Here is a 12,245-nt window from a genome sequence, read left to right on the forward strand (position 1 = left end):
TATGTATTCACAGAAAATATTTTGGAAGAGTAAACAGAACTGTTAACAATTTCTCTACAGTTTGAATATTCTAACCAAGCTCATGTTTAAAATTTATTTTTTAATGTCAACCACAATTACCTACCTGTGGAATTACAGATAATTCTATTTTCATATAGAATTTCAGTTTTAAAAAATGAGCATTCAGTTAATTAAAAAAAAGCAATAATATATAGAATTTCATGAAGTCCATTCATCCTGATCATTGGTTCTTTTTTTTTTTGGCTGCGTTGGGGCTTTGTTGCTGCCTGCGGGCTTTCTCTGGTTGCAGCGGGCAGGGGCTACTCTTCATTGTGGTGTGCGGGCTTCTCATTGCGGTGGCTTCTCTTGTTTCGGAGCACAGGCTCTAGGCGTGCGGGCTTCAGTAGTTGTGGCACGTGGGCTTCAGTAGTTGTGGCTCACAGGCTCTAGAGCGCAGGCTCAGTAGTTGTGGCGCACGGGCTTTAGTTGCTCCGCGGCACTTGGGATCCTTCCGGACCAGGGCCCAAACCGGTGTCCCCTGCATTGGCAGGCGGATTCTTTTCTTTTTTTTTTTTTTGCGGTACACGGGCCTCTCACTGTTGTGGCCTCTCCCGTTGCGGAGCACAGGCTCCAGACGCACAGGCTCAGCGGCCATGGCTCATGGGCCTAGGCATTCCGCGGCATGTGGTATCTTCCTGGACCGGGGCACGAACCTGAGTCCCCTGCATTGGCAGGCGGACTCTCAACCACTGCGCCACCAGGGAAGCCCTGGCAGGCGGATTCTTAACCACTGAACCACCAGAGAAGCCCTGATCATTGATTCTTAATGAATGTGATAAAAGTTGTAGCCCCGAGCTGTCCAATGCAGCAGCCACATGTGGCTATTGAGCACTTAAAATGTCTTGTCCCGATTGTGATGGGCTGCATGTATGGAACACACATCAGATTCTGAAGACTTACTATGAAGAAAAGAATGTAAATGATCTCTAAGTAGTAGTTTATATTTATTACGTGTTGAAATAATATTCGGGTGTATTGGATAAATAAAAGTAATTTCATCTGTTTCTTTTTTTATTTATTTTATTGAAGTATAGTTGATTTACAGTGTTGTATTAGTTTCTGCTGTACAGCAAAGTGATTCAGTTATACAATTATATATATAAGTATATACATATATATACTTTTTAATATTCTTTTCCATTATGGTTTATTACAGAATATTGAATATAGTTCCCTGTGCTATATACATAGGACCTTGTTGTTTATCCATTCTATATGTAATAGGGCATTTGCTACCCCCAAACTCCCAATCCGTCACTCTCCTACCTCCCCTCCCTTTTGGCAACCACAAGTCTGTTCTCTATGTCTGTGAGTCTGTTTCTGTTTCATAGATAAGTTCATTTGTGTCATATTTTAGTTTCCCACCTATTTCTTTTTTACTTCTTAAAATGTGGTTACTGTAAAATTAAAAAATTTTTTTAAATATGAAAATTATGAATATCATTAGTGTTATACTCATAATATTTTATTATGAATTCTATTATTCTAATATTATTCTATCCTATTGGATAGCACTACTATGAAGTCTCTCTCCATATGCTCAAGGTATTGTTTACAGTTTTGGGGTATTCACATTCCCAAGTCCATCCATGTATCCCAATTTAGGCACCCCACTCCAGCCACAGAGGAGGCTAACCTGCAGAGCTGTCTGGTTGACCTGGTCCAGGTTGGGTCATGATAAAAATGTGTTACCTGAGCTACACTTTAGGGTGATGCTGTCAGTCTTGATTCAGGGTCACTGTTATCAACGTTCCTATGGAGCTTGTTGTTTTAGCTGATGAATGGATATTTTAGTGATTTTTCTCACAGAATCTTTATAGAGGACCTTCATAAGGAAGGTAGTATCAACTAGAGTTATGTTTCTACTGACTAATTATTTTGTTACTGTAGTTGCCAAGTTATTGAGCCTTTCTATACACCATGCACAGTTTCATGTTCCTTACATCTCTTACCTTCCTTAATCCTCACAGCAACTTGCTGAGGCAGGTGCCATGATTTTCCCCATTGAAAGTTGAGACATTGAGAGTTATTGTTCACAGTGACTGAGCCCATAAAAGGCGTCTCCAATGCAGAAGCCCAAGTTCCAAATCTCTACACTATCTTTTCTGGATGAACCCCATGAACTGTAGATCTGACCAGGTCTTCCTTTTGGTGATGGCTGCTAGGAAGCTAAGAGCATAAGAAGTATATAGGTATGGCAGTCTTACACCGTCCTCATTCCTGCTGTATTATATATCCTTACACTCTCATTCTTTTTTATTGACTATATTCTATTACATGGAACTATTATAATTCATATCACCAGTCCCATTTTATAGACACTGAAGTTGTTTCCAATCTTTTGCTACTATGAACAACTGGAAGTAACATTGCTGGGTCACACTGTAGGTGATGTCAGTTTTGACTGCAGTGCCAAATGCCCTCCACAGTGTTGCACCAACTTACACTCCCTCCAGGAATACTTGAGGACGCCTATTTCCCCATACTGTTGCCATTACAATATGTATCAAACTTATTAATCGTTGTCAATCTGATAAGCAAAAAAGCCATCCAGGGCTTCCCTGGTGGTGCAGTGGTTGAGAGTCCGCCTGCCGATGCAGGGGACACAGGTTCATGCCCCGGTCCGGGAAGATCCCACGTGCCGCGGAGTGGCTGGGCCCGTGAGCCATGGCCACTGAGCCTGCGCGTCCGGCGGAGCCTGTACTCCGCAATGGGAGAGGCCACAGCAGTGAGAGGCCCGTGTACCGCAAAAAAAAAAAAAAAAAACCATACAATTTTATGTTGATTTTATTGTAAATGATGTTAAGTATATTTTCCAGTTTTAAGATCCATTTGTATTACATTTTCTATAATCAGTTATATACTTTGTCCATTTTACCATTGGGTTTTTGGATTTATTGATTTGTAGGAGATCTTTATGTATTAGGAAAATTGCTCTTCCGGAAAAGCATGAAAAGAATGAGGAAAGCAGGGTAGGGAAGGGGAAAGACTGGAACAAAGAAGGGCTTATGCTGCTGGCAGTCAGGAAACTTCTGAGAGAGGAAGAGAGTATTCAGCAATGACATGCTACTCAGAGGCCAAATGAGACAAGGACAGAAAAATATCTATCATTTGTAGGGCCATCAACCCGGAGGTCACTGATGATTCAACAAGAGAGGTTTCAGTGGAGAGGTGGGCGTGCAAGCCTGCCCCGGAGTGAAGAGTAAGCGAGAGGTAAAGAAGTAGAGACATTAAGTATAGAGTGCGGACACCACAATGAGAAGCCCACACACCACAACGAAGAGTAGCCCCCACTCACTGCAACTAGAGAAAGCCCATGCACAGCAACAAAGACCCAGTGCAGCCAAAAATAAAATTAAATTTTAAAAAAAATCAGTGAAGTATAGAGTGCAGAGTTGTCTGTCCCCTATTAAGACAAGCTGTCCTGGTGTTGCAGGAAGGAGGACCCCTTCCAGGGCCCAAGAATGGGCTCCTGTCTAACATTTGGAAATGAATTGTTCTAGGAGACACACAGAACACATTATATTGGAAAGGGGAGCCCGGCTGGAGAGCAGCAGAGTAAGGGAACCCAGCTCTGCCACATGGCTCAGAGTCTCAGGTTTTATGGTAATGGGGTTAATTTCTGGGTTGTCTCTGGCCAGTCACCTTGCTTGGCCTATATTTGGTCTGACTCAGTGTTCTTCCTGGTAGCACGTGCATCTCTCAGCCAAGATGGATTCCAGCGTGAGGGCTTCTGGGAGGTTGGCAGGATGCATCATCTCCTCGCTCCTCCCTTTGGCCCCTCCCAAATTCTTCCTGGTTAGTTTTACAAGAAATATTATGGGCTGGCGTCCCCTCCCTCCTTTTGGCCCCTCCCAAAAGGAGGGAGGGGTTAATGTTCAGAGGCAGCACCGAGTTCTTTATCAGGACCTCCTGTTATGAGACAACTCATGCAAGTGGTTATCATCATGTCTGGCCAAGGTGGACGGTTTCGGTCAACAGTTCCCTAACACTGATATCAGTGAGTGGTTGATTGTGAGGATAACTTCTAGGACAAGGTGGGTCACTTCAGCTGAAGGCAATTCTCCAGGGAAGCGGGTAGCTGTGAGCCATCAGCAGCCAGTACTCACAGCAGCTGGGAAAGGTTGCTCTGACCTGGTCATGGGGATTGGGTGGACCAACAAAATGATGTCGGCCACAGGAGGTGAAAACGAGTGTTTCATTTTGGACATAGTGTGAAATATTTGAGATATCAAGGGTCAAGCAAGCACCGGGAAAGTCTATAACTGAGAAAAGAGGTCTGTACTGAACGTATAAGTTTAGTAGTAGTAAGCATATAGATAGTATTTATTAAATTATGCAGATATCTCTGTACTGATATAGAAAAAGCTCTAGCATATACAGTAAAGGGAAAAAAGCAAGAGGCAGAATAGTGTTTGATACTGCCTTTTGTGTATGAAAGGGGAGAAATAAGAATACACACACATACACACACACACATATACTCACACATATGCATACATTTGCCATACAAAAGGAAACACTGGAAGAACATACAAGGAAGAATACAAAAGGGTTTACCTGGAGGGTAAAGGGTAGGGGTGGATGGGGACAGGAGCAGACATGAAACTTCTTAAAGTGTTTTAATATAATTTCCATTGTTATTGCCTAAAATAAATACACTTTTTAAAAATTTTTAAAGGAAAGAAAGCCATGTGGATAGTTGAGATCTTCTATGAAGAAAGAAAGGAAAAGAGAAGAGGTCCCAGATCCAAAGCCTGAAGAAAATCAACGTTTAGAATTTTGATTGTGGAGGAAGGACCAACAAAATGCAAGAAGCAGGTAAGAGGTTAAAGGAGAAAACCAGGGATAAGTGGTGTTAGGATTCCATTCATGGAGGTGGTGATATGTGAGCCATTGTTAAACCATTGAGAGCTTGATATTGGCCGTGATGGGAGTATTTATTTACACTGTGGAAAAAGGAAAATGATACACATCAGGGCTTTTCCCCCTCCTTGGAGCCGGTTTACCAGCACACCACTGCACGGAAGTCAGGACACTTCTGAGAGAGGGAGAGAGTATTCAGCAATGAAATGCTACCCAGAGGCCAAATGAGACAAGGACAGAAAAATATCTATCATTTGTAGGGTCATCCACACGGAGGTCATTGATGATTCAATGAGAGCATTTTCAGTGGAGAGGTGGGTGTGCAAGCCTGCCCTAGAGGGAAGAGTGAGTGAAAGGTAAAGACGTAGAGACACTATGTGTAGGCCACTCTTCCTATCAGTTTTGCTGGAAGGGGAAGAATGAAATCAATAAGTTAGTGATTAGGGATCAAGGAAGGGAAATGTATGCGTTTTAAGGTGAATAATCTTGAAACTAACATGTACACTGATCCGATTACCCCAGGAGAGAGAATGTTGAAGAGAGAGGGAAAAGACTGGTGCATTGCCCTTGAGATAGTATCCCCAGCACACACAGAGGGACTCTCATTTCATAGGAAGGACATTTCTTCCATTTGAGAAGAAGTTTCCAAGCAGCATCTGTGATGGGGCGGTGCCCAGATACATAGGCCCTGCCAGCTCCCTGCCTGTGAAAGTTCATTACCAACACCTTGACATTCTTAAGACAGAGCGCGCACGTATGCCTTTCTCTGAGACATGTAACCAGTTAGTAAATAAATTTCTGCGTGTCCTCAATATCTCACAGGCAGCCTAAAAACTCAGAATTCCAGCCATGGAAAGAAGAGAACCTGCTAAAGAGTGTAAATAACCTAGGCAAATGAGTTCTCAAAAGAAGGTTAGAGGTAGTTATGTGTCAAGATTTCACTGTCTGCCACTTCTAGATTACAGATGACTTCAACAAAGTGCTAATGTTTGATTAATGCTTTCTTGCTTTTAGTAGCTCAGCTAAAAGCACAGCTTCCAGTGAACAGGTGGTACATTAATTGAAACATAAAAGAAAGAGACTGAAAATGCTTAGGATGAGGAGAAAGGCCTTTAGAAGGTGGAAGTGGTGATTACCTTAATTGTTTCAAAAAGGCAAGGACTGATCTTTCATTCAGAGGAAGGTGCCCCAGCCACGGTAGCAGTTTTCCACCATCTTCCAACCATTTTGCAGTTGTAGAGACAAGTGCCTTTGATGAATCACATTTGAATGGGGTTCTTGCTATGCTAACTGGGTGTTGATAGAGTTATGTAGTGGAAGTAACAAGGCCTTTGGATAAAACACCTAGTACCTTACCTGATGTGTTGTCTCAGGAGAAGTCTAGCCTCAGCCTTACCTCACGGAGAACTCTGGAGCAAGAGTTGTACCACAGTTTGTTCTGCCTGAGGCAAGGGGGCTGGACTTGTATACCACACCCTGTCAGTCAGTCACGGGTTACGGACCACCCTCCCTGGAGGGGCGTCATAACCTCCCTGGCTTCTGTGGGTAAGGGCTCTCCCACTGGCTAAGGGCAGGTGCCCAAAGAAAGAGGCAGCTGTGAGCTGCTTTGAGCAGCCAACACCCGCAGCAAATGGAGTGGGGTGGGAGCTCCAGCCTTAGAAAAAGAGGATCTGTGTGGGATACCAATAGCATCTGCCTCAGAGGACAAATGGCAGTGGTGATTCCAACCCCAGACCATCATCCAGGAGCAGATCCAGCAGGGAATGCAAGTTCCCCTGAGCCAAGCCATTTGGATCGCTGTTGGCAGTTCTGGAATGCTCAGTCATGGGATGTCTCGGTAATGAAAATAGAGCTGCCAAGCAATACCAATTGATCCACAGACTAGAATTACTGAGATGTTCAGCCCACAAGCTTACTGTTTCTGTTCCCCCATTTAATGGTTGTTAAATATTTTTTTAGGGAACTCCAGGTAGAAAACAACGTATCAAATGCACAATTCTTATGCTAGAAATGCTTGCATTTCACAAAGTTTGATGCCATTAGGAATTGTCCATGTAAGATGATCATGTCCATGATCATGATATGAGCTTAGCTGTCTTTTCGAATTTAAGTCTCACAGGGCAAAACCCTGGTTAGGATGAGTAACATGAGGAAAGGCACAGGGCAATTTGCTAAGTACATGATGTTGTACTGCTGGGAGAGAAAGAAGTATATTGTGGGCTCTGTGTTGTCAGTGACCAAAGGTTACTTGAGTAACCCATTCCCCGAGGTTAGCAGATGAGCTTCAGATGAGCAAATAACACAAATCAATACTTGTTTCAACTGCCTATGAATCACAGAGTGAGATTCCCTGCAGATTTCAATGTGCTCATTCTACCTACTACTGAAAATGCTTTCTTAAGCCATGGATCTCATGACCTGAAAGGTCCATTATGAAATTTCTTGTTCCTGGCCAGGTAAGACTAGGACACTGAACGCAGAACCTGAATTCAGAAGTTTGCTCACCTGCGTAGTGGCTGAGTGGTGAAATTTCTGGGCAGGATACAAGTACACTGAAGAAGAAAGCTGGGCTGAGAGTGCCAAGGTTGAATTCAGGTTGAGGAGAGAGAGTGTTTTGTCTTGCGACTAAAAAGAGTACTCTCCGTGAGACAGGAATCAAAGGTTCCAAAGAGAGCAAATGGGGAGAAAGATGACTAGGTGTCTAAAGAAATGATAGCAGTCATCTCGTGGAAGCATTTGGAAGGCAAGTACCGTGTCACTTATTTTTCTTAAAACTGCCCGTCTCTGCACATGGAGGGAACTTGCCTAAGATAGAAGTTCTTTGACATATTAGATTTTTCCATTGTCTTCTGAAATGCCTGCTGTTTTTAGTAAGAGCTTACTAAGTACATGTTTAATTAATATTGTGTCATTATTAATGTTCTGTAGGCCAATTAATTTTAACTTATTCAAATTTAAACAGGAGATATTAACTGGGTACGTGTGTGCAAAGATAGCTTTTTGAGAAATACTATGTTTATAAATCACCTCGAGAAGCCTTTAAGTTTCTGAATTCCCACCCCTTTAATTAAAGGATTCAGTGAGGAATTTTGCTTCCTGGCTTCTTTACAGCCCCAAATTTCTCAGAACAGTTTTTCTGTAGGTAAATGTAGCAGCTCTGTAGGTGCTAACCTACTGCTCTTTCCATGTCGACGAAAATAGCATGGTGATAACTGTTGTAGCCCAGTAGGAATCATGTGAATCTCCTGGAGATCTTGGTAAAATACAGATATATAAAAACACCCTAGAGATGATTAGTTATTAGGTCTAGGGTGGAGCTCAAAAATCTCATTCCTAAGAAGTGCTCAGATAGTTCTGATGCAGATGTGTTTCAGTAGACTATTGCCACAATGATAATCGCATCACAAACCACTCACATCTCAGTGGCAGGCAACAATAAGCATCAATACTTCTCACTCACACATCTGCGGGTAAGCTGGAGTACTTTTTATGTAGGCTCCAAGCTGTTGGTTGGATCCAGATCTGCTGCACTTGTCTCTCATCCTCACTGAGCCAGCATCTTACCTGAGGCAGGCTCTTCTCATGGAGAAAAGCAGAAGTATGAGATGGCAAGCACCTGCCAAGCCTCTGCTCACATCTTGTCCCCTTATATCCCATTGGCCAAAGGAAGTAACCAAAGCAGAAGTCAAGGGAGGAGAAGGATACTTTTTTCATGGAATCCTGGTGGAAGAAGTAAATATTTGATGAATGAAAATTTAATTGATTACAAGGTCATACAAAAATTCTGTACATTGAAAAGCACTGGAATCTCTGGAACCATCCAGGAAAGGTGAATGCAAGGCCAACTGTTTGTTTAGTAGGTGATTCAACAAACATTTATGAGTGACAACCAAGTGCCAGCCAGAGAGGTAATTAGTTATTGTGTATCCGTAAGGAGTCCAGTCCAGAGACAGATAAGTACACAGGTAATTACAAGGCAATGTGCCAGTTACCATATAAGAGAATTGACAAGGTTTATTTTTTTTAAAAATCTAAAACCAACCTGAAAAGCAAAATGTAATATTCTCTGTGAGCCAGCAATTGTAAAGTATCCTTAAAATATGGGAAACACATAGAATCGGATTGTAAGATGAAATTGAGTCCCAGAGTACTCTCTGGAGAAGACTGCTGTAAGTAATGGAAGCGGCTCCTGGAACGTTCCAGGCTCACAGGTTGTAGAAACAAGGGCAAGAGGAGGCCCAGGATACCATTAGCTTAGCAACCAGCAAAAGTCTCAGGGACGGCGTTGATTGGCCCAGAGGGGGCCATACCATTCCTGTGATACTAGTTGGCCCAGTATAGATCAGAGTCCTACTCCTGAAGGAAGAAGGGGAACTTATTAGCCACATGAAAAAACAGTATGGGAGGTGGTTTCCCAAGAGAATATCAAAGTACTGGCAAAAGAAATATGTCCTCCATGCTGGAACACTATATGGCTGAAATAGAGAGGTTTATTTATGAATGAATGGAGAGCACACATGTAGGGATGAAGGTGTGAAAGGCCATGGACCAGTTAAGAAACTTCAAATAGTTTGGTATGATCAGAGTGCTTGGCACAAAAGGAATGGCAGAATATGAGTCTGAAAAGTTGGCAGGAGTCCATTCATATTTGGTGCCAGGGAATTGGATTACTCACTGGGGCACAGAGACGTTAGACAGGTGAAAGCCATGAGAGTTTGCATTTTAGAAAGGTTACTAGTGCAGCCATTTGAAGGATAGAATGGAAGAAAGCAGATGGAGAACTAAATAGCAGCCCAAAAAATCTGTTGTCAGTCAGAGACCAGGTGAGAAATGACGAATCCTGAAATAAGGGAGGGGCAGTAGAGATAAGGAGCAGATGACGGTTTTTGAGAGATGGGCAGGCCTTATGGACCTATGGAATGTGAGGTGGGTGGGGAGTGTGGCAGAAGGAGGGCTAAGATGACTCCCAGGTGTCTGGATAGGCCACCACGGGGATGATGGTGCCATTCACCAAGAGAGGAGAAATGTGAAAAGAAGTTTCTGGGTGAATGATATAAGCCCTTTTTTTTTTTTTTTTTTGATAAGCATTGGTTTATTCCTAGTTTCTCATTTGTTTCATTTTTCTGTATTTTTAAAACTTTTAAATTTTATATTGGAGTATAGTTGATTAACAATGTTGTGTTAGTTTCAGGTGTACAGAAAAGTGGTTCAGTTATACATACACATGTATCTATTCTTTTTTCAAATTCTTTTCCCATTTAGGTTGTTACAGAACATTGAGCAGAGTTCCCTATGATTTACGGTAGGTCCTTGTTGGCCATCTGCTCTAAATATAGTAGTGTGTATATGAATAAGCCCATCTTTAGACACCCTGATTTCGAGGGTACCGTGGAGCATGCAGGTAAAGATATCCCACAGAAAACCTGGGGTCTGGACCGAAGTCTCACTTTTCTTCTGCCCAGGGAGAGCGTTCCATATTTCATTAAACATTTCTAAAAGGAACCAGTCCTCATACAACAGAGTGTTTAGTGCTTACTAACTTAACAAAGGAGGGACAGCCCAGCAGACATGGTTTTGTCCCAGGGTCTAGGATTTCAACTCACCCAGCTCTCTCTAATAAATGTTACCCTCTTGCTTCATTAATCAGAATAACATTAGTTATGAAATTTGTTACAAGGAAAGAGACTGAAATACGTACCCCTGGAGAGTTAGAAATATTAAGGTACACAGAAATGTGTTTGGGGACATAGGCTGCCTTCAATTTAAAGGGCTTATCTGGCCAAGGGTTGCTGGGGGAGAGACAAAGGAGCTCACAGGCCCTGAGTTGAGGTTCCCCTCTGGCCGGAACCTCAGCTCTCTCGGCTCTGAAATCCAGAGCATCTATTTCTCTCACTGGCTTGTGCAACCTTCTTCTTCATCTGTTTCAAGGCTCAGAGTTGGCCGTAGTGATAAATAGTAAGAATTGGGACTAATGGCCATAAACATTGATGGAAAATGAAGTTCTAATTCCCTGGGGAACTCAATTCTGCATCTGCTTCAGTTCAGGAAGCAAAGGAGTACAAAAGAGACTCTCACCCCAGATTCTTTTTCCCCACTCTGAAAAGGTGAAGCCTGGGTTGAGGAGAACTTTCCTCTCCCACGACAAAAGCTGAAAACTTAAACCCACCTTGTGCCTAACCACCAGTCTTTCTGGAAAACGTTCCCCTCTTTGTCTCTTTGTATTTCCCAGCTATTGGAACTGGAGTGCTCAAAGAAGTACCTGACCTTGTTTGTCAGATGAGAAACAGAAAATGCTGACCCTGAATTCTTTGATTTTCTCCCGCTGCTAACCTAGCAGTACTGCAGAATCTCAGACACTTCAGCAGCCTAGGCAGGCTGGGGGTATAGAATAATGAGTGCATATAGCTCCTTGACCAGAGCCTTCTCTTCCCTCTGGAGGGACGGAGGCCTTTAGCAAGGAGTAAGCACAAAAGGGAGTGATATGCAGGCGTGGCCAGGATAAAGGCCAGTTTCAGCCAATACTGTTTGACTTGCTAGTTACTGTTTCTACTCAGAATGGCTTTTCTGCTCTGTTGTGTTATCTTCCTGCCACTAATTTTGTTGGAGGAAGAAAGTGAGCCCACAAGGGCAGAGGCAGTATCTCATTCATTTCCAGAACTTAACACAGAACCTAGATTTAAAGAGGCAGAGATTGTGGGGAGGACATCTTTTGCAAATTTGAAAGCTTTTACTTTCAATTTGCAGAAGAGAAATACCGGTTTGAAGATGTTAAGAGACTGGTTGAAAACAGAAAGCTAATCAACAGCAGTGTCTCAACTGGGCACCTTTGTAGATAAGCAACAGAATACAACTCTGGCATATTTAACCGAGAATATCGTTTATTAGAGGGATATAGAGAGGATGGAAATCTAGAAACCCAAGTCAGAAAAAACTCCCGTCCTAATAGGAGTTAGGACAGATACAAAGAGATCAGGGATTTCTCAACCATCTCACTTAGGAGTCAGTTTACACCAACATTATTTATCATCTTTGCCATCACTCTGCTTAAGATGGTCCATGTCCTAACAGAAAGTTTTGTTATAAAGCAGAAACTAACACACCATTGTAAAGCAATTATACTCCAATAAAGATGTAAAAAGAAGAAAGTTTTGGATTGGCCAAGCTCACTTCCACATGTCCACCACTTGGAGAGGGGTGGGCAAGACACTATCTCCAAGACTTAGAGTCCCATCAAGTCAACATGCAGTGGGGAAAGGAAATTCCCCCAAAAGAAAACGGGGTGTTGTTAGAAAGAGAGAACGGGTGCTGAGTGGCTACCA

Source organism: Leucopleurus acutus (assembly GCF_964270905.1).
Source record: "Leucopleurus acutus genome assembly, chromosome: 3".
Classification (NCBI taxonomy): domain Eukaryota; kingdom Metazoa; phylum Chordata; class Mammalia; order Artiodactyla; family Delphinidae; genus Leucopleurus; species Leucopleurus acutus.